Raw genomic sequence first — 21,058 nt, forward strand, 5'->3', positions numbered from 1 at the left:
TCAGGCACGAACAAACGTACAATATATTTCCAAATAAAATATTTCTTGGCATGCTAAGGGTTCAGTTATATTTTTCGGTCAAGAAATTACTCTTGTATATAAAGAATTTTGTTCCTGAGACTACGAATAAATTATAAATCAGTGATACTATAAAGGCACAATGACAAGTTCACAAAGAATTTGAAAGTAACGACAATGCAAAGTAAATTTCTCAAGACACGGTGGATTCAATTAGCTAATTACTTATTTTACTTACATTCTTATAAATTATTAAAGAACGAACTGTTCATCTTCAGATTCACATATCTTGGTTTCTCGGTACCAATAAATCGCGAAGAACTTTCTCGCACTCTACCGCACTATAGTCAAATTTCGCCTCCATTGGCCATCGAAACAAATGGCTAAACAAATAATAATGAATACAACTTCACTGAAGTTCTCATTTCCTATAAAAAAATACAGAAAATGGACGGTCATTAATATATAAAATATAGACGCCGCAAGTCTGACTTTGCTTTGATCAAAATCTTTGAGAATTGATAGCCAACGAGCGCTGGTAAGCCTTTTAAAGCTATTAATTCTGGAAACTATTCGACGAAACCGAAATTCAGACATTGGACAAACTATGCAAAGAGAATCCAGTTAGGATTTGCAACACGCATAAATTACCGACACCACTGAAATTAAAAGTCCAGGAATGGCACGCCACGTCAATGAGCTCGCACAAGATCTGGAATATTCGACACGACGCAGCGAAGCAGAAATAACGCGGTGAGTAAATGCGTGGCTGGTGTGGTCGTCACGTTGAGTGCGTTGCAGCGAAAACCTGTCTCCATATTTGGTTACCAAATTTCCGAAGCTTCCGTTAGTTGGAGTCGACGGCAGGCAGCAATTACGACTAATAGGCTGCAGCGCGGCAACTGCGGCGCGGCGGTGCTCTCGAAATATTCAGGTGGAAAATTATTCTCAGCGATTATTCAGGCAGCAAATTATGTGCAACAGATATTCAGGCAGCCAATTAGTAACAGCAAATTAGAATTAGTACAATTAGTAACAGAAATTTGCAAGTGGTTAATATTCAGGAAGAAAATTATGCACAGTGTTCTTCATAGTTATAATTTTAAACTACAGAGAATATCTAGGCAACAAATTATTTTGGCCGCAAAATATTCAGTAATTCAGAGTTGATTTTTTAAGTGGGTGTAACATTTCCACCCAGTAACTCAATGTCGTTTCACCGTTGCAATGTAAAAATACTTGCAATGTACGCTCTGCCCATTCTTCGGATTTTCACACGGATAAATCTACACGACACGTAGGGATATATAATACATATTGTGATGTATTTTCAAGAGTTCAAGCCTGCCCACGGTGAATGGCTAGGTTGCAAAATATATGCATCAAATATCCTGGCAGCCGAACTATAACAGCAATTGTAAGTTCTACGACGATCGTAAACTTGAGTTCTGCCATCATGGTAGGCCAGCTCAGTTAAAAACCGGAGTGGCAATTCGGTTATGGACATCCGATACGGCAGTTATTTCTGAACCTCTGAGCAACTCGAGAGCACGATTTCCACGGCCGTCAGATCTCGATTTAAAAACGTGGCAAAACAATCGAATATTCTACTGTTGCTATTCATTATTTACGAATGGATGAAATTCATGATGTCAACAACATTCTTGAATTTCTTGTAAATTATGGGAAGTCATAGAAAGTAATATATATTTCTAGAAATCATATCTGCTTGTCGAATCACGCGTGCCAGCATGGAAGCAATGCCAGGTTTAGCCAAGTAGTATTTTCCTGCTCAGAAGTAATGACAGGTTCATGCCAAGTTCCATTTAACAGCTCAGATGCAGTGAGAGGCTCAGCTAAAATACATTTACAGGTTTGAAGACAGCGAGAGCCAAGCCACATTCGTTAGCTTAGAGGCAGAGGCTGGCTAATCCAAGCCACATTTGCTAGCTTAGAGGTAGAGGCTGGCTAATCCAAGCCACATTTGTTAGCTTAGAGGTAGAGGCTGGCTAATCCAAGCCAAATTTGTTAGCTTAGAGGCAGAGGCTGGCTAGTCCAAGCCACATTTGTTAGCTTAGAGGTAGAGACAGGCTAAGCCAAGCCACATTTGTTAGCTTTGAGGCAAAGGCAGGTGGAACCTAGTAACATTTTACACGTTATAGTGGCAGGATGCAGCCAAGTTCCAACACCCAGTTGAGAGGCCGTGGCGGGCTCAGCCAGGCACGTCCGTAAGATTAAGTAAAGGCAGTAGCTCAGCTTAGATAAGTAATTTTCGTTCGTTTAGAGGCAACGGCAGTCTCAGCCAAGTCACATTTATCAGCTTAGAGGCTGCGGCAGATGGAAGGAAGGCGTCGGGTGCAAGTGTCACTTTTGTCGTGCGGCAAGACGAGCGCCTTCGTGACTACCCAATCAAACGCCCTGCACCGCCACTACACGTCGCATTGCGGTGGCGTTGACGTCGCAGAGGCGTTGTCTTTGCAGCAACGTTGAAATTATAGTAGCGTTGCCATTGCGGTGGCGTTGACGTTGCAGAGGCGTTGACGTTGCAGTGGCGTTGTCGTTGCAGTGATGTTGCAGTGATGTCGTTGCAGTGATGTCGTTGCAGTAACATTGTCGTTGCAGTAGCATTGTCGTTGCAGTAACATTGTCGTTGCAGTAACATTGTCGTTGCAGTAGCATTGTCGTTGCAAGACGTCGTTGCAGTAACGTTGTCGTTGCAGTGACGTCGTTGCAGTAACGTTGTCGTTGCAGTGACGTCGTTGCAGTAACGTTGTCGTTGCAGTGACGTTGTCGTTGCAGTGACGTTGTCGTTGCAGTGATGTTGTCGTTGCAGTGGAAGTTGTCGTTGCAGTTTCCTTGACGTTATAGCGGCGTTGAAGTGGCATCTAAAGAGCATCGTAGTTACGTTGCCATTGCAATGGCGTGGCAGTAGCACTGCCGCTTCGGAAGCAAGGCGGAATGGTGGCAGAAGGATTTACGATCGCTTAAATCTACACAGCGGTCGTAACGAGGTGCCAGACACTTCTCTGCACGCTGCCACACACTGCGTCTTGTGCACAAATGTTCATGGCATGGTGGCCTGACACCTCATCACGAGGCGAGGCGATTCATCATTGATACATTTCATCATTATAGCAATTCATCATAGGATATTTCATCATTATAGCACAAGACACATGAATTATATAATTAGAGCTGCACCAGTGCAGAGTGACCATAGTTCATATTTCAATTTGCTAGTTATTGCCCGTTTTTTAAGCACGTATTATTGATGAACTTATATAGAAAATTTTATCTTCAGTAGTTGTATCATTCATTAGGTGTATCAAAGATAGCACAAGATTTGATTCTTTGTCCTCGGACGAGTATTATAGCTACCAGACCTTACGGTACCTACGTACCCAACGACGTGGCACAACGGGTTTACTAATTATCGAAGAATCTATTCTAATATGTAAAACAAATAATGTTTGTTATAACGCTACCGTATAGCTACCTGCAACATGCTAATAGAATTCATACGCAGAAATCACATTGAAATAAAATGCATCTTAAAATAATGATTTTGGTCTCAGATTTCGTGTGTGGTACGAACAAACATTCCACCGGTGTAAGTGTTAGGATCAAGAGTAAAGATAAGGCATCCCACAATTATGACGCTATTTTATGTAACAATAATTCTTCTTAATGGTCGAATTTCTTTGGTCAAAGCCAACGATTTGTCCGAGGCTCTCAAAAGTTTGAAATTCAACAACGAGGTGAAGAGGGGGAGAGTAAAATTAAATGTAACCCTAAGAAAGAGTGAACTCATAGAATATCACAGGCGATTTATGAGAGTCCAATGAGAAGCCGACGATCGGCCGGGTGAGTTTCAGCAATTATTTACGCCGAGAATGGAGAAACAAACAGCCAGTCTAGACTGCTCGCGAGTGATTGCTTAACACTGAGGAGCTTCCATGCCAGGGTTTTGTTTAGTGCAACGTTAGAAACTTAGAGCCGTAGAATAGGTACTTGACCGATTAGGGAATTTGCGCGCTTCTTCGCAGGTCTCAAACTCAGGGTGCATACTGAATAATACAAATAATCTGGAACTCTTCTAAATAAATGTTACAGATAAAAGGAAAGTTTCAGAAATATAGATTTTTAGAACTTTCATTTACTGCATCTTAATTCATACTTGCCTGGCGTCCAGAAGTTCATAAAATGCGCGGTCGAGTGATCCAATCGACGGTGTAAGAGACAACCCCTATTGAAAATTAATGCAGGTGGTAGGCCATTTGTTGGCCGCGTAACGACCGCACACGCGTGACGCTGTCTATGCGGTCGTACGTCCAAGGCCGTTAACGCAACAACCTGCCGTCGCAATTACAACGAAGGAACTACAGCAAAATAACGCACCCGCGCAGGTCACGCGCATGCGCATCAGCAACACGACTCTCAGATTTGCGGCGGTCGTTGCGCTGTTGACACAAAATTTCCGAGTTTGCCATCTCGAGTTTGACCTTATTTATGCGCGCACGCTCTCACGTTTCGCAATTGAGAAGCACACAAACTCCATTAACTTCAATGCCAGTGTGTGACGGTCAGTAAAATATATTAAAGTTCTGTGTTCGTGCAACCATAATATCAACTTGAAGGTCAAAACATGCATGGATTGCAGATATAAGAACAATCCACAATTCTAGTTAGCGTGTTACCAGATCCTAATTTTTAATTGTGTTACATTTCAAAATGCCATGCTAAAATAAAAATACCGTATGCTGCAAAATTGAAGGCACAGATACAAGGCCTGATTTTGTAGTAATTAAGTAGCCCAAAACATCATAATCTGTTTGAATAAGGTTAGTTTAATAAAAAAAAGTTAGTCACATTTTAATTAAAATTAAGCAGTAGATGATTAATAACTCGCGTTAAATGATGCGAGCTTCAGTCAACACGTGTCAAGGTCGCCGGATGTGCGCAGGGTCATTATTATATGGTCCACATTGCCTTACTTTCAAGATGCTTTTATTTAGCTACCACAGATTATACGCGTATTACGCACAAGAATTGCGCTAAGAAATCATTTCAAAGAATTTATCCAACGACCAAGAATCTCCAGATTCTGATTGACTCAAAAGTCATCAATGGACTCAAAAGTCATCAATGATCTTATACCGTGAACTGAGTCAACAGGAAAACAATGCGTAGAGCAAACGTTAGAACTGCACCCGCTGCTCTATTGACCGAAGTATCCATTGCCACGCTCTGGTTATCGCACCTTGGCTACGCTCGAGAACAGATCAAGCGAGTGTCACAGACCTGAGGCAAGTACTTCGGTTGCATAAAATGGCTCTATAGGCCGCACAGAAAATATCTTGTCAATCAAAATAGGTAAACAGCTCTTCTACTTCAATAAGCAAAAGAAAGTTCATGAACTAGCTTAGCATGAGTCGTACGTAACCCAAGTAGATGTTCCGAGGGGCGGGAGAGATGAAGAACAAGAGGAGATAGATACACAATTTCACACAGTACGCACAGCGGTGTTAGTGGTGTGTGATTTCATAGATATATTATATATATAATAGGATTATCATTATTCCCTCTCCCCACTAAAAAAATTCTCTTAAAAACATTAATTGCAAGATATTTGAAAGCGATTATGCATCAATCTCCGTATAAAAGTATAGTCGTTGTTTCTTCGTGATAATTTTCGAAACTTACATCGAGGCACAGAATCTAAAACTATCCCGAGATACTAATGAAATAAAAATACAATAACCAGAGGCAGAAATGATTTGAATAGCCGTTATAGTAAATTGTAGCTTTAACTTCATGTAATGAAGAACTCGCATGACAGCTATACCATTCAATAAAGATACAAATGTTCATAATCTTAATGAGAAAGGGAAGCAAAAAATCTTGATTGCACAGCTAAATCTCGTAAGATCGTTACAGACAAATTTATGACGTTATGTAAACATTATAAAGAGATAAATAATGTTACGTAAATTATATGTATACATTTTTTATGATCGTTACAGAATAATTTATGAACTTATGTAAATATTTTAAAGAGCACACAAACGCACCGTATATCCCTTCAATAGAAGAGGAAAATAATTGGTTAGAGCAAGAAGCAGAACTTTTGGCTCAAACCCAAAGACATATTGCTCGAAATTATGAAAGAAATGTGAGGAAGATGAAACTAGATTAAAACTGAGCGTTGAATTATACGTTGCTCAGAAATAATGCCATGATTTTCAAGAGAGTAGAATTGCTCTCAAGGGCAATAGTGAGGCCAGCGAGCAGATGTTAGTGTTTTGTTTTTGTAATATCCTTGATACTCGAAGGTCCAGGCGCAAAATTACACTAAATGTCAGCACAACACTTGCATTTTTCCCAGAAAATTCTTTGGACTTATTTGCACGTTTTATGTAAATTGTTATAGAAGTAAATTTAAGAGACAACATTCCGATTATGATAGTAAATGATAGAGCGATAAATATGTCGGTGGGTCCTCACCACTTTATAAATTTGTAAATTTCAAAGGAATAAATTATAAATAAAAAAATAATAATATGAACGCAATTAGTAGGGGACAAGTACTACAACTGCAAAGAATATTTTTTTCTAACGAAGCTTGACGGAACGATTGCGTGGAAGGAAATATTATCAGGCTATCGGCAGAAAGTTGGATAATGATGAACCTCAGCAAACCTTAATTAAAATTTTCATTTGGTCTTAAGTAAATATTACAAACAAATTCCTGGGTACGTTTAATTGGGAACATTGAACCGAGTTAGGTTTGCGAACTAATACTGATTTTGTGATTCACGTGTAATTGACATCATCGCGAAGCAGGAATCATACGGGCCAAACTATGGCAACACCGAGAGGGAAGATTCATTATTTTATTTTAGCAATGCTAAGCAGGTGTCTTCGAACGCAATACAGAGACCGACATCTACTCAGGCACTACGAATACAGAGGCTGGCGCCTACTCAGGCAATACGAATACAGAGACCGGTATCTACTCAGGCACTACGAATACAGAGGCTGGCGCCTACTCAGGCAATACGAATACAGAGGCTGGCGCCTACTCAGGCAATACGAATACAGAGACTGGCGTCTACTCAGGCACTACGAATACAGAGACCGGCATCTACTCAGGCACTACGAATACAGAGGCTGGCGCCTACTCAGGCAATACGAATACAGAGGCTGGCGAAGCCTGGATGAAGAACAGAATGCGATCCGCATGAATGTAAACAAGGACGGGAATGAGCCTTGGTCTCCTCAGACACACATTTCTTTGATGTGATGGAAATGAGGCGGCGTGAGTAGTGTCGCTGTTATCCCTGCGGGGAGGGTTCTAGGACGGCTCCCCTGTGAGGGTAACCCCTGTACGACACTCCATTAAACGGCATCCCTCCCTCCCCAACATGACGCTGGCCCTTGAATGCGCCCAAACAAAAATATCAGCGGCCTTAGGAAACTATGGGTTTACGGTCCAGATCCACGAGCTTTTTTTGCGGGCTTCGACACATCAATATCCAGCGCCCGACACACGCGCTACGCACGAGTAAGATAGATTTAGGTGGGTAACATGCGACCATGATTGAGATCCAAGTTCCTCCATCGATCAGTTACAATTTCAAACTGGCTTTTCAGGACGGTTAAGCAAACTACGGCACTCGCCAGCTATCGGAAAAGCAAGAGGCCCGGCACTGATTTGCGAGCACACATCCATTACCGAGACCTACGAGCAACGTGAAATGAACAAAAATGAGAATTAAATGCCTAATATGTTGTTTACACACAACACAGTATTAGGTTCTTAGCACTTTCTCCTCAGTTCAACGTCAAAGATGACCACAAATAATGTAGAACCTATAGACATGAGACCTGGACTTCGTTGTCGTGTGGTTACAATAAAAACCACGGCCAAAACAACATGCGGTTTATGAACGGCCGATGAATTAGTAGCTGTAAGCCGGTGTTTATACCGTGCTGGTTTAAAACAGTGAGCGACCTTTGAATAATCAAACACGAGGTCAAGAATCATACATTAGCCTCAGAATCGTTCATTAGGACACAATTCAGACTTTCACCAGACTTCTACAGGGTTTTATGTCGACCTATATTTATTTAACCTACGACTTATAATATTTATTCAACGTACAATCTGTGGAAAGTGGTGAGCATACGTATATAGTACCCCAAAAATACGTTCGAAAATTTTCAACATTAGCAGCGAAAGTTTCACGTCATGGCAAAAATGTACCCAGGAGCAGAAATAGTAGCATTTTAAAGCTAAAGAGCAGCAGTCACATTTATTATAAACTGAGTTCTGCAGACAACGCGTTTCACAAATTGAAGAAAACTTATTCAAATCCGGGATTCGGCGCTCGCGCGCACGGCGCAGTGGGATCAGCAGAAGCTTGCCGAGGAAGTAAAGACCGAACAGAAGACTTGGGCAAGGGGCTGTCGCTTGTTCTCTAAGAAAATTATTCTTGTTTATAAGCGACATTCGGCTTTAGATTTAAATTAGGCTTCCTGTTCAGCCCAAATACTGAAGAATTGATGTACAAATTCTGGAAAATTCCACGATTTTTCTCAATATCCTTACCAAAAATCTTGGTAATGACCGTATATTCACTACAGCTATCATTCTCAATGAGGTAAAGCGGCCTTAGAACAAATCTACTTTGTCGCCCAAAAATTCCATGTTTCAAGTCTAAAAGTCGAAAAAACAAATAGTCATTATTATATGATGCCCTGTTGTTTTTGTTGCAATTAAGATGAATGATTTTCAGAAAGAATTATTTTTTTAGATTAACGGATGTTTTGTTGGGTTTTCATCAAGCGGTTTGATATCGAGTGAGAACTTAGACGCGAGGCAGCAAAACAATCAATTCATATTCGTTAATTTCAATAGCTAGCACAGATACAAAACGAGACGTAAATGAAAGAGAAATTTTGAATGGCTATAGTGCATTGCCGATCGTCGGACTATGCATTGATGAGTGAGTGATTTCCCATCGGACGCGTGCTTCAGCCATGTGTATAAAAGATGATTCGCTTCAATATATTCGCTTGTGAATGTTGTGCAGGCTTGCAGAGGAACGTACGTATTGGGCCAAGAGCAGGATTGCGTGCGGTCAAGGCTCCAGACCCAAATAATAACGGAGTAGGAGGAATTTCATAAAATTATAACTGAAGTTTAAAGAACAACTTGCCAATTACGAAAGTTGAGTGTGAATTAGCGATATACGAAGGACTTACGATCGCCGGAAGGGTTTGCTTTCATACAGCCTCGATCGCTGTCGCAGGGGTGTGGTCGCTCGTAGAGATCACTTACGTCCAAGAAGGTTCAATGTCACCATTGAAAATGGAAGTGTTATCACATATCTATCAGGGTTGGCAATGATTAAATCAAAATGATTAAATCATGTGATTAAATCACTTGATTTTTTATAAAAAATCATGATTTTTTGATTTTTTCGATTTTTTTGATTTTTTCATATATTTAAATATATTGGGTGGCAGTCTTTAATTTATATTGAGGTATTGTTATTCATGGTTTAGTATAAATGTACTATGAATGACAAATTGGTATATAAACTTGTAGCCTTTAGTGTGTATTAGGTTCCAATAAATTGAATGTTTTGGTACAGAGGCATCAAGTGTGCAATACATTGTACGTAGCTAGCAGCTTAGCTAATTCTTATAAGGCTATAAGTGGTCTTTAACTATTTGAAAATAATTAAATGCAGTGAATGGATGTAAAATATTTGAATTGTGCACATGTTTATTTCAAACAGTATTAGATTTTCTCATAACTTAAATCTCGTTTCAAGTCGAATGAGGTTTGTTTGGTTATCGTTCAGTTTATGTTTTGTATTGATTTATTGGTCTGAATTAAATGGGAACAGTGCAGTCAGTCACTCAAGTCACTGCTAGTCAGTGTGTAAAGAGGGTAGAGTCTGGTAGATTTATAGGACATAAAACTAGTAGATCTATTGATAGTGCTGTGCACTGTGCTATCAGCTACCTATCTGTTATGTGACTCTTCAATGTTTAGAAGATCTGCATTCCTGAAGTGTTTTTGTATATTGAAGCCAGTTAAATGGTCAATATCTAGCTCATTACCTGGCTCCATACAAACTTTACAAAGCTAATGAATAGACTTATCAATAATTGTTTACCCAAAAATCCCTAAGTGGTAAACACCACCTTGGCCTGTTGGCCATTATTGAAGGCAATAAGTGCCCTTTTTAGCCATCCATTATGATCCATATACTGCTATTGTTAGTAGGCTAATTGCAACATAAAAAATAACACTTCAAAAAGACAAAAAAGTTGAAAAAATCAAAAAAATAAAAAAAATCATTGATTTTTGATTTTTATTTTTTTAAAAAAATCAAAAAAATTGCCAACCCTGATATCTATCCAAATAAACAAATATTAAACATTTTAAGAAATTCATCGGGGAAGAATGATAGTCCAAGTAGTTATTTAGAGTCGTTATTCTCATTCATATACGAAGAGTCGAATTATTTAATACCACGAAAGTAAATTTATGTAATGAATTTTAAAGTTATAAGTACGGGGAAGTTCTAGTTCAAAAAGCCTGGAAATTAAGGTAAAGAACTTTTGAATGGGGGGTTCTTTTACTTAAAATTAGTGCACCAAAAAATATAATGCCGGAAAAGAAATAAAACATTTTTTCAAATTCATGATTCCTATCGAAACTAATTTACTTCGACAGAATATCCCAGCACAAACGTTTCTATAAAAACGCGCGTCGATTCAAGAGGTGTCTAGTCCGTAGACTTTACCATTTAGGTCGTCGTAGCCACGGTTTACTGTGGGTTTGGTCCAAGAAGCGATTGAAATAAAGCTTAGTCACTGTCGGGTAGCTAATAAGGAATTTCATGGGACAAAAGAAGGAAACCCACTTGGAAGCCAGACTCATTAACGCCTCTAAAGAACCAGGAAGCTTTAGACCTGCACTACTTTGCGGAAAACGGCTCCACTTATGACAAATACAACAATAAAATGCGCAAGGTCGGCGCGCTTAAAGGTGATCATTCGGTGGTTGTCACTGCTTCCTTGTATGTAAACAATCTAATACTCACAACAGGAAGGCGGGAGCAGGAGTTCAATTATACGGAGTGTTCTACTCAACTGTGAAGAACGATTGCTCTAGAATTACAAGTAAATGACATATGCATGACAATTCTAAAAATGGCGTAGTCGACAGTTGCAAATAGCTGTAATTGTTAAAGCCGATGATCATAAAAAGGTAAGAAAATAAGATGGCTTCTCTAAAAATTTGTGAATCAATGAGCAACTCCCTCTGAGAAAAATCCTTGAACATTGATTCTATAAATAACAAGCAGATTAGACGAGTGTATGTATTAGTACAATTACTGACAATCTTATTCCGCCTTATCAGTAAGCAAATTAAGGTCGAGGTAACATAGGAATGTCATGCCAATTCCAACTCATATCATTAGAGCTTGTCGTACGCTTTTCATATCCAGGTCAGTTATGACACAGCCCAGGTCAACTTTGACCAGCGAGTTATCATTTAAGACATAGATCAATCACTTATCATTTGAAAAATATGAATCATAAATTTCCGCTGAAAATCCTCTTAGGAGTTATGCAAATTTGATTTATTTTTCACTAATATTCTCGATTATAAATAAGTCTTAAATCCTTTACTTAATATTATAGGCGTTCGACATTAGTTAATGCATCCTAACACAGTGAGCTAAAACTAACGTACGACCAGTTCACCTAATAAAATATGACAATGCGGTACTAGAGCAAGACAAAGTTTAGCGTTACAGAAGCTCCTGCAGGAGTGATTGAACATGCAAGGCCATAATGGCGGCGACCTCGTGTGGGAACCATAATACTGATAAGGGTAATCAAGTTTACTTACCGTAACTAGATAGTTAGATAGTATTGTTATAACCAGTTATAACCAAGGTGATCATTTCTTTTTATAACTAGTTATAACAATATAGTTAATGCTAGTTCACTGACACGCGTTGGGGGCTGATCGGGCTGACACGCGCGTTGCCGTACATGCTGAATGACATACGAAGAGCTTTGTCTAATATGTTTGAGACGAGACTTACGATATTATTATTATTCAAGTATTATTTAACAACATATGTACTGAGAAGTGATAAGTTTGTTTTTCTTATACATGATGAGCGCTGCAGTTAGTGCATGTGTACGAATGTAGTGCTACGATGGCAGCTTCAATTTATGGCATATGGTGACAATACGAAGAATGTTCACTGGTAGTAATTAAACATTTGAAATAATCATCTTGTAGATTATATATATACACACCAGCACTCCAATTAAGCTATAATCCAGCTAGGTACCTCAAAGCAACCCGCCATTTGCCTGTGTCGGTGCTTGCAAATAATCTCAAATGGTGACGAGTTCTTGAGAATGTCAATAATAATGAGGTCCGCTTAAAATCTTATGTAGGAACCAAATTATCTAAGGAACGCACTGCATGATTTTCTAAAGCATTTTTGAACTCGAATCAGGTCGATCTCACATGAAAACCCGCAAATTTGCATGGAAAAATTGCCTTGCGATGGTCTCTCAAGTACAGAATAGATATTGGTATTTGAGTGACAGTTACACACGTTCTTAGTTATATCTTTGTTGCTGATCTCAAAGGCAATAAAAGTTTTTCAAGCAATTCTTTGCTTACTCTATAACTTTCTCGGGGATATCAGTAAACAGCGCTTTATTGCCTACATCTCGGCCCCAGCTCTCCGGCACATCTCAGGCGAGTAGAACATAAGTAAAGCGCCAGAGGTGGAGATGTGTGAAAGACATTATTTTCGTAAGTTTTTGCGATGGTATTGATTTCTGCGGTACTCGTAAGTTTTACGATGATCTTTAGTTAAAAGGATGATCGCAAGATCTACGACTATCGTCAGAATTACGATGGGCGTAAGATCTACGATGATCGCAGGACCTACGATGATCGTAAGATCTACGATGATCGTAACACAATCGATGATCGGTAGATCTACGATGAATGTTAAGCTTTACGATGATCGCAAGATCTACGATGATCGTAAGACAAACGATGATCGCAAGATCTACGATGATCGTAAGACAAACGATGATCGCAAGATCTACGATGTTCATAAGGTCTTCGATGATCGTGTGACAAATGATGACTGCAGGATATACGATGATAGTAAGGCCTACAAAGATACGATCTACGATGCTCGAGAGTTCTACGGTGACATTATATAAGCTGTTAAGCTACGACATTATATAAACTGTTACTAGTAGTTTGGTTATCACAAGTTCTCACGATGTTCGAATTTAACAAGGTATACGATGATAATTCAAATCAGAGTACAGCGCTCGTAATTTACAAGTTGTCACCACCAGAATGGTAATCAGCAGATAGAGCTAAGGATGTCGCATATCACTTCTGATAATCCTGGACCCTCATTTTGTCAGCTTGATTGGTCCTGGTAACAGAGACTCATGAGTATATACGATCCTGTAAATGTTTGCTCGTTCCAGCAAAAAATATCACCAATATCTAGAATTCAATATTGCCTTCAAACTTACGAATGTAGCAAATAGCTTTCAGGCACGGAGCCCGAGGCTGCGACAGAGACGCCGTGTGTAACTCTCATATTTACCTAAGGCTTGTTTACTCTTCACAAGCCTATGGCTCTTCTATCCATCCCTTTTTAAAAATTTCCGGTGGTTAGTGAATGGCCAAAGAACAATCGTCGGTCGGCCGACAATGATACAGCTATAACTTCACATTGCTTCGTCCGCTTTCAACGTCTCCATTGACTGAAACATCTGATAATAATACCCACGTGCCAACAGCAGGCGCTTTGACCACGATAAAACGCAGGTCATGCAGCTATGCTTTTCATCAGGGTATAGCGACCGAATTTGTCGCCTTGCCATCCTGTGAATGGGTCGTTGTTCGAAACCACTTCAGAAACCTGGAGCAAACGACGCATGATTACCAAAGTTGCACAATCCCGCTGGGTTTCTGAACTTGTGCGGTAATGCGGCGATGACGGCCAGGAGCGTGTTTGCTTAGCGGTGCGCATATGAAGCTTCGGCGTGCTAACTTATAAACTTTTTCCATTATGTATGAAATGCGTTGTGAGCAAGATGCTTTGGAAATTACATACTAAATACTAACAACTTAGTAAGACTTCTGGTATAAAGTTAGTTAATAACATGAATTAGATACAGGGTATGTCGTCCATAGTGGTCTGGTTGGATTGTCTTATGTTGTAAGAAAAATACGCTATCTGAGACGCATAATGCCGTGTTCCCGTGTACGTACGTAGAAAAAAAAGAGTACGATACCATCGACATAGCATGCGATCATATATAGCTTTTGTAAATAATAAATTCCATAAACTAAACTCAAGTTTCAAGTGTGAGGCTGAGAATATATTTAAATCTTTCGAAGAACACGTGATCAACAGGTAAGTGTCTGTGTATGAGTACATACGGCTTATTCGTACGCAACAACATTTTTTTTGCAACGATTCTGTAATTAAAAGACGAGTCCTCAGTGCCAGACAACTCTCCATGGAAACAAGTATTCAATGAATGACAACTCGTCAACCGTGACACCAACTTCCAGGGTCTGCTTCTATTGCGTTACAAAGTCGACGGGCGTCACCGTTTGTTACAGGATCGCCGTAACAGGATAGGCGTTCGTCGGATCGAGTTTTGCCCGCTCGGTAACGCTCCTTGATTGTCGACACTTGCGGACGGAGGTTTGCATTTCAGCACAAGTGTTGCTTGCCGTCAGAACGAACACCTGTCTTATATTACTCAAAGAGGAAACAAAACGTTTATTCAGCCGTTTTAAATTAGAGCAGACTTATTGGCGGACGATGTCTGGCTTTTCAATAGCCACAAATACGCTTACTATGATTTTGAAAAGTAAAGAAAAACCTAAATGCATTTAAAAATATTTTTCAAAGAAGTTACAACAAAAATGCGCGGCAACATCTTCTTTCGAATACGAGCGTTACATTTAAAATTTTGCTCATCGATTTCGGGTTTAAAAATCTCAACAAAACTTTGCATCCTCGACAATTTAAGGAAAAAATACATAAACAACAACAGAGAAAAGTTGCGTGAATCGAACCTCTAACCGCTGAAACATTTGGGCAACGAGGGATGATCGCTATTCTCTGGTAAAAATCAGCGAGGAGGTTTAGGTGGCAGATGAATGTTTTACTGCCGGCCGGCGATGGTACAGCTCTAAATTTACGCGGCCACGGCGCCGGATTAGGAAAACCCAGGGTCGACCTGTAATTTCCCGATTTTTTTCGATTGTTATTTATAAAAAGGGATAGTGAGCATTTCAAAGCTGTCTGGAAGGAGAAAGTATTCAATAAAGAAGATTACCTACCCTATTTGAAAGGGTGGAAAACTGTTTTGACGAAGCAAAATAGAAATTAGGATTAGAAATAAACGATACAGCACACCATAATGTCCACTTCATTAAAAAATTATCACTCTGCCTTCCATAGCCAGAATTAGGTTCAAAATTGAATCAGGCTGCAACACGTTAATCAATAATATACCTAATTAACTAATTGCTAAGCTTCCCGTCACTTGTCGACTTCTGTGCTGGAGAAACAAAATTATCTTGCTGATACTGAAATTAAAGTCACAGAATAACTTCACATGATTCAAAATCAATTCACAAAAAAGCAAATTGATTTAGTCCCGTTATTTTTCATCGTTCTAAGAACTTCTATTGAAGTAAAACTAAAAATCCTAGAGAATCCAGGTCTACCAGAGTACAAGATTTTCTTCGTGCTCATTTAAAAAGAAGAAATGGACTCAAGTGAGTCAAGTCCAATATCTAGTCTACGTAATCTAGATATTGGAGTCTAGTCTAGTCCTTTAGTCTAGTCTCATTGAACTCTAGTCCAATAACTGCAGTCCCATTGGACTCTAGTTCCCGAGTTATAAGAAAATTTGGGGCAAGTTAGAATACGTGAGAAAATATTCATTTAACAGTGTTCGAGATATTTTTTAAATAGGTTAAGGTCACCAAATTTCAGGGCTTTTCAGATACCACTTAATGCCAGAATGAAACCCATAAATGTTAAATTAAATTATTCCAAGCGGAGTCTCCCCTGAAGCCAAAACAGCGTTAGTTATCCGCTATCAACGGCTGTTTTCTTATTCGTTACACACAACATCCTCCAATGATGCGAGGGGAGTAATAGGTTTTTGATACAGAAATAGACACTCGACGCGAAAGCGACGGGAGTTTTTCATTGCAAATCCTCGCTGTTTCTATCCGATTAAAAAGCAACGGAATTTCACTGCGATGACAGCATGAAAACACAGTTGAGTAATTACATTGCCGCATGACGTTTTAACGTTCCAGTCTCTAGTTTCAATTTAATGTTATTTGGAATAACCAAATGAATGAAAGTCTACGTAGTTGCGGCCACTTATACCCTGCCTCTGATCTCTTCATTAAGATGAGTGTAACAGAAAATCAACAATATACGAATCTTCCAATCTTAAATTTTCACATTTAAAGCAACATTTCAGGCAAAATATCGATGATTGACAAATAATATCAAAAACGAAAGAAGAAAACTTCGAGTCTAAAAATTATTATATCTATACGTATATGAGAAAATAGGTAGTCCTACGAGAATGTGATTCTCGTACGAGGTACGGCCATATTTACCAGTTTACGCAGGCTAACAACTTACCCTGACTATTCAATTTCAAATAGAGGATATTAAATATTGATAGAGGCCCACTCCTCCTATTTATCTCTAAATTCAAGATTTCCACGAGTTATTGTAATAGGGATCTATCGTCAAATGAAACTAGTAAATAAATTAAATACTTGTTGTGTGTCTTTACCCAAGATAGCGTATTCGACAGTAGCCATTCATTTGAATTCCAAACTACAAGTGTAAATTTTTGTCGTAAGCCTCCCGATCATAAACTTACGATCACTATGAATTTTCGAGTATTCAGTGCTAGATTATTCAAGATCCAACTTCAAAAAATTAATTTTCTTTCGTGCTAGGATAATTTCATCTTTCAATTAAAATTAGAAAAGCAATAAAGGAGCTTACCGAGAAACGACGAAGTAGATCATGAGTAGGTAGATCCACAGGAGGGTTGCGTAGAGACGCGAGTAAAAACCTAACTTTTCACCTCGATTTGCATCACTTTACACGATTAGATAACTGGATAAAACATATTATTTCGTAAATCCCTAAATTTCACAAAATCACGTTAACGAATGTAAATACCTGAAGTAGTAAAATCATATCAATTTTTGAACACAACATAAGCTCAGCGGAAGTGTGCATTGGTTGGCTATTCCATGTTTCTAAGGCTTCTGGTTTTTTTTTCAAACATTGGAGGCTGAAGCCTAGGTGAAAATTTCATTCATTGAAAATTTTAAGTGAAACATAATCCAACTTCAATTCATTGAATTCCAAGATGAAGCAGTTATTTAGTTATCGTGACTCTCTGACACTTCATATTCAATTAGCTCTAGATTATATTAATAATGAAATCAACTAAAAATTCTACACCGGACGTTCATAGTACCTAACAGAATGTACACTAGACGTTCTTAACAGAATTAAAAGAAACCTCATAAAAGAGTCTTTTAACCAGCAAGGCAGAAATATTCAAATAAACGCCTGTTACTGGACTTCGGCTAACCGTCAAAACAAGCGCGATCCTGAACAAGATTGTTATCAGCAACAAAATCTCCTTTTAGATCACGATGCGATGAAACACTAACTGGAAGTGGCACAACCAAGGGAGCAGACACACAACACCTCTTCTCTCAACCACTGCCTGACGCAGACTGGCGAGCTTAGAGCTATACGAATACGAGATCCAAGACTGCTGCGATCTGCGCCAAGGATCCAACTCCTACAACAGCTTCATTGCGTACACATTTCTTATTTCCGACAACAATACACACTGACAGTTAATGGAGGATAATTTCAAAGGAAAACAATATCATAAAACTCTCTGTCTGTTAATTTGTCACTGTTAGACATTTCAGGACAATTCAAATTATATAGACTATTCAAGTTCTTAATCGGGGCTGTTGAACATATGTCGAAATACGATCTCCGAATTATTCGCTTGACTGCACATAACTTTCCTTATTATAGTGAAATGTTAAATCAATCACTTATGCCCATGGTTACACTCGTTAAGATAAAATTGTTGTCAAATCAGTGTAAAAAATTGTAGCTAATTACCTCAATAAATCTGCGAAAGTTGGCTGAGCAAACCAATTTCTGAAGTATAAGCCGAATATTTGATCCTCCCTAAACTTACAACCACCCAACAAATGTTAAGAACGAGACCCTACATTGTGACAAACCCTAACGATCACATAGAGCTAGCATGAATCATGGCATTACTGAGGACCACCTTGTATTCTTGCGCGTGTGTTGCCAGGACGACTGGACTGGGCTAGGGGGCTGAGGCCGCGTGCAATACTCGAGTGCGGCTGGCTTTGGTGGAGACTATGACAAGGTCGAAACAGGTTTTCTCGGCTGGTGTTGATGATTTAATGAAGGCTGAGTTAACCCTTCATAAGTTACACGCGGGAAGAGCCTGTAACACAATCCTCGACCGACCATTGCATGATAGAATTTTAATGAGATGACAATGAAGTTTCTCTTGAATTGAGGAAACACCCAATCAGCGATACGGTATCTGATGACGCATCGCGCTAGTCGTTTTGGCGGCATACAAGAAAAGAACTTGAGGTGAGGAGGGGTGGTCAGTAACATGTTGGAATCTGCGACGTCTTCTTTGTAAAGATATCACAATAATCGATTTATTCCTTCTATCATAAGCCACATGACACACAGTCTTGACACTCGGGCACGAGTTAGTGCCCAACACGTGCAACCAACACTAAACTTCAGTAGCGCTGCATTTCCAGTTACTTAGTGGCAAATAAGGGGCATGTTCGTTCAATTATATCACCACAATATTTTATTAATTTTCCACCAAGAACCCTGCACTAAAAGAGACATATAATGATATGACACTCTGAACAATTTTGTTGAGTAGTGAATATAACAACAGGAATATCAGCTTTAGTTTCGTTGAACAAATTTTCATCCAGATTTCGTTTTCCCTGCGTACGATGCATGAAAATTTTCGTTGTGATAAAATATAAGAAAAGAAAAAATATCAATATCGTTAAGCTATCGCCCAGTCAACTGTAAACATTAAGAAGAGTTCTCAACAGATGATCCTATTTTAAAAATCGAGCCTTTTTTACGATTTAAAATAGGCTCGTTCGTTCGGTAAAATCGAGTTAAAATAGGAAACTGATTTGAATAAAATTTTGCATAACATCTACTGTACTTAATCGTGATCGGAATAAGTTATTCAGAGTGTTCCTTTAATTCCGAGTTAATATATTCATGAAAGAAACAATAGCGACGCAGATGAAATAAAATGCGAATTTTACGCCCCGCATGACTGCCCACCGGAAAAGTATGTGCATTGGATTTTTCTCGCTACATCTGGCTTGGCTCACGGCGAAAGTCTTAGCGATGTTGAAGAAGTAAGTGAAATGAACTATTAAAGGTAAACCTTAGAGGTCTAGGGCACCGTGAGAGAACAGGCATACAAGTGAGTGAATGTAGGCAAGATTTGGATGTAAACACGGAAGGAAAGGCATTGGGAGCAAGGAAAGAAAAAAGTTTCCGAAGGTAAACACGGGAAAACAATAAAAAGAATGAGGTAAATGATTAATTTGACGAAATAAATGTAGGCAGATAGGTTGAGGGAGAAAAGTATGATAAAGGCAAGTAAGAGCAGGTAGATAGCCTAAGATAGGACTGTACACATATTCATATTCACAAGACTGTTGTGAATATGTGAATAGATAAGAAAATGTACAGAAATACGAAGTAATGGTCAAATAGTGAAGTAGAGAGATGAATGGATGAATGTGGAGAAGATCGAGGAGGTGGACAAGCATGCGGAGTTAAAAAGGCAGTAAGCAGTAGAGAAGTACACGAACATAGACACATATTAAGGAAATAGACAGATATGTAGAGGTGAACAAGTAGAAGGAGGTATATAGGTGGGGAATTAGGGAAGTTTTACAACTTAGAGGAGGTGAACTGATAGGTGAAGGTAGATAACTATGAGAAGTTAGGCAGACGTAGTAGGTTTAGGCAGACGTGAGTAGGATAGACAAATACAGTATCTGTACATGCAAAGAAGTAGTCAGAGATTAAGATGTAGTCGGACAGGTGCATGTAAACAACGATTCGGATGCAGTCAGACTGGTGAATGTAGATTGTAGAAAAATATTCGGATGCCGACAAACAGGTGAATATAGACAAATATGAAAGACAGGTAAATGTAGACAAGTATGAGAGACAGGTGACTGTAGACAAGTATGAGGAGGTAGACATACGTGTGATGGTGAACAAGTATGAGGACGACCACACGCCATGACGGGCATGCCTAACGCGCGATAAAATTAGTTAAGTCGGCTGTTACTAGGCCTTCTCAATACCACAAGTTACCGTCCCATTAACAGTAACGGCGTGACAGCAATAACAGTACATTTCAAACGGCAAGAGAACCAATCACTGAAGATTTTTAATGGGTTTGACAAGCCCTATCGCTGCCATCTGTCGCTCGTCTGAAATGAACTTTTCTCAAGGTAACTGTTTCGACGCCATGCATACCGCAGTTCTCTCATAAAAAAAAATAAAACCCTATCCTCGGCGGCCGTGCTTGTGTTTTCTGTAACTCGCATATGAATATTAACGAGTACGTCAGGCGGTCCAGGTGTGATGAATGGAATTATATATTCTAATGTAAGATAAGCATAAGACTTAAGATAGACAGGTACCAGCTGAGGAAGTAGGGCGTAAACAGGAACCAGCTGAGTTTTTTTCTCAAGACTTAGCGCCTTCAGCAGCTTCTGAAAAACATAACTGGAATTCTG

The 21,058-nt window shown here is 39.2% G+C and overlaps 1 protein-coding gene across 1 annotated transcript in view; it reads right to left on the minus strand.

Annotated features, from left to right (window-relative positions):
* LOC108672345 (rhoGEF domain-containing protein gxcI) overlaps positions 1 to 17,444 on the minus strand; it is a 58,262-nt gene extending 40,818 nt beyond the window's left edge. Inside the window, exon 1 of the mRNA XM_018159990.2 lies at positions 17,172 to 17,444. The gene's annotated coding sequence lies outside the window, so the exon portion shown is untranslated. The remainder of the gene's footprint in view (positions 1 to 17,171) is intronic.
* Positions 17,445 to 21,058: the final 3,614 nt, after the last annotated feature.

This window comes from Hyalella azteca, unplaced genomic scaffold (genome assembly GCF_000764305.2).
Source record: "Hyalella azteca isolate HAZT.00-mixed unplaced genomic scaffold, Hazt_2.0.2 contig8139, whole genome shotgun sequence".
Lineage (NCBI taxonomy): Eukaryota > Metazoa > Arthropoda > Malacostraca > Amphipoda > Hyalellidae > Hyalella > Hyalella azteca.